Source organism: Emys orbicularis, chromosome 15, assembly GCF_028017835.1.
Source record: "Emys orbicularis isolate rEmyOrb1 chromosome 15, rEmyOrb1.hap1, whole genome shotgun sequence".
NCBI classification, from domain to species: domain Eukaryota; kingdom Metazoa; phylum Chordata; order Testudines; family Emydidae; genus Emys; species Emys orbicularis.
Genome location: NC_088697.1, coordinates 14,306,977 through 14,309,476, shown reverse-complemented (window position 1 = coordinate 14,309,476; position 2,500 = coordinate 14,306,977). Strand labels below are relative to the sequence as shown.

The 2,500-nt window shown below is 74.8% G+C and overlaps 1 non-coding gene across 1 annotated transcript; it reads right to left on the bottom strand.

Moving 5' to 3' along the window:
• Positions 1 to 2,217: 2,217 nt before the first annotated feature.
• Positions 2,218 to 2,336, bottom strand: LOC135889859 (5S ribosomal RNA). The gene has a single exon (XR_010562176.1). It is a non-coding gene; the product is annotated as a 5S ribosomal RNA (ribosomal RNA).
• Between the last annotated feature and the right edge of the window lie 164 nt (positions 2,337 to 2,500).

Here is a 2,500-nt window from a genome sequence, read left to right as displayed (position 1 = left end):
AGTCGTCCCCCGGGCAGTCCGGGGGAGGCTTAATAGTCGTCCCCCGGGCGCTCCGGGGGGGAAAGCTTAACAGTCGTCCCCCAGACAGTGTGGGTGGGTGGGTGGGGGGGGAGGCTTAACAGTCTTCCCCCAGGCAAAGCGGGAGGCTTCGCAGTCATCCCCCGGGCAGTCCGGGGGAGGCTTAATAGTCGTCCCCCGGGCGCTCCGGAGGGGAAAGCTTAATAGTCGTCCCCCAGACAGGGTGGGTGGGGGGGAGGCTTAACAGTCTTCCCCCAGGCTGAGCGGGAGGCTTCGCAGTCGTCCGCCGGGCAGTCCGGGGGAAGGCTTAATAGTCGTCCCCCGGGCGCTCCGGCGGGGGGGAAGCTTAATAGTCGTCCCCCAGACAGGGTGGGTGGGGGGGAGGCTTAACAGTCTTCCCCCAGGCTGGGCGGGGGGGAGGCTTAATAGTCATCCCCCAGACAGTGTGGGTGGGTGGGGCAGGGGGGGGAGAGGCTTAGCAGTCTTCCCCTAGACTGGCCGGGGGTGGGGGCTTAGCAGTCGTCTCCAGGGTGGTCCGGGGGTGGGGGGAGGCCTCAGAGTCGCCCCTCGGAGAATCGGGGCGGCGGCGGTGGTGGGTGTCAGGCTTTACAGCCAGCCTCCGGAGGGTGAGCGTCCTCGGACGCGATGCAGCCGCCGCAGAGAGGGAGCCTCCGAGGCTGGGAGCGGAGCACCGAGGCTGGGGAGAGGGGAGCAGGAGCCCGGGGGTGGGGGTGGGGGTGGGGGGCCTTCAGGACAACCGGTCAAGCCCCGGGAAGCGGCTGTAAAATTTTCAAAGTCCCCACCGGGACAACAGGTCACGCCCCGGGAAAAGGCTGGAAAATTTCCTAAGTCCCCGCTCGGCCACCAGGTCCACCCAGGTCTAGCAATGGGGTTGACCTGCCTGATGGCCGGTTAGTATCAACGTAGTCTCACACAGGAGGGCAGCTCTCAGGCCGGCCGGCTGCGGCTGACTCTGGGGCGGTGCCCGGTGCCCGGCAGCGAGGCGCGGGGGGGGTGGGGGGGTGAGGGGGGGGGGAGCGACACGGGGCTTACCGGCCCCGGGGCCGGGGGCGCCTCCTGCGGCTTTGGGGGCCGCGGGTCCTCCGTGGCATCCAGGCCAGGCCTCTCCTGCCTGGCCGCGGGGGGATTCGGGGGCGGTCCCGCGGGCCGGCGGCCGGGCGCAGGGGGGGGGCCCGAGCGAGTCCGCCCCGGGCCCGGGGTCTCCCCCTGCGGCTCAGGGGGGGCGTGGGTCCTCGGGGGAGGAAGCCCGGGGGGAGCTGCAGACCCGCCGTGGGGCCCTCCAGGCCAGGCCTCGCCTGGGTGGCCGCGGGGGGATTCGGGTCGGGCCCGCGGGCCGGCGGCCGGGCGCAGCGGGGCCGGGAGGGTCCGGGCCAGTCCGCCGCATGCCCGGGGTCTCCCCCAGCGGCTTCGGTGGCCGTGGGTCCCCGGTGGGGCAAGCGGCGGGGAGCCTGACACCCGCCGTGGGGCCCTCCAGGCCAGGCCTCGCCTGGGTGGCCGGGGGGGGATTCGGGGCGGTCCCGCGGGCCGGCGGCCGGGCGCAGGGGGGCCGGGAGGGGCCGGGCCAGTCCGCCCCATGCCCGGGGTCTCCCCCAGCGGCTTCGGTGGCCGTGGGTCCCCGGTGGGGCAAGCGGCGGGGAGCCTGACACCCGCCGTGGGGCCCTCCAGGCCAGGCCTCGCCTGGGTGGCCGCGGGGGGATTCGGGGCGGTCCCGCGGGCCGGCGGCCGGGCGCAGGGGGGCCGGGAGGGGCCGCGCCAGTCCGCCCCATGCCCGGGGTCTCCCCCCAGCGGCTTCGGTGGCCGTGGGTCCCCGGTGGGGCAAGCGGCGGGGAGCCTGACACCCGCCGTGGGGCCCTCCAGGCCAGGCCTCGCCTGGGTGGCCGCGGGGGGATTCGGGGCGGTCCCGCGGGCCGGCGGCCGGGCGCAGGGGGGCCGGGAGGGGCCGGGCCAGTCCGCCCCATGCCCGGGGTCTCCCCCAGCGGCTTCGGTGGCCGGGGGTCCTCCGCGGAGGAAGCCGGGTGGGTGTTGGGGGGAGCCGGACCCCAGGCGCCCCGACCCGTGACCTGCGGCCGCGACCTCCGACTCGGCAGGAGCGACGAGGGGCTTTCTGGCCCGCCCCCCCCCCCCCTTCTCCTTCCTCCCCAGAAAAAGGAGAGAGAGCTGGCTCGGACCGGGAAAAGCTGCCTACGGCACCTGGGATTCCCAGGCGGTCACCCATCCAAGTACTAGCCAGGCCCGGGACGGTTTACCTTCCGAGATCGGACGGGATCGGGGGCGTTCGGTCCGGTATGGCCGTAGGCACCCGGCTCCGCGCCTCCTCGCCCGCTTTCCCCTGCCGGCGCCCGGGCCTGCCGCACGGCGAGCCCCGGTCGGACTGCCCCGTGCGGCAGGGCCCCCGTCTCTCGCGGGCCCGATCCTTTTTTTTCCTTTTCAAGCTCCGGGGCCCGGGCTGGCCCGTCAGAGC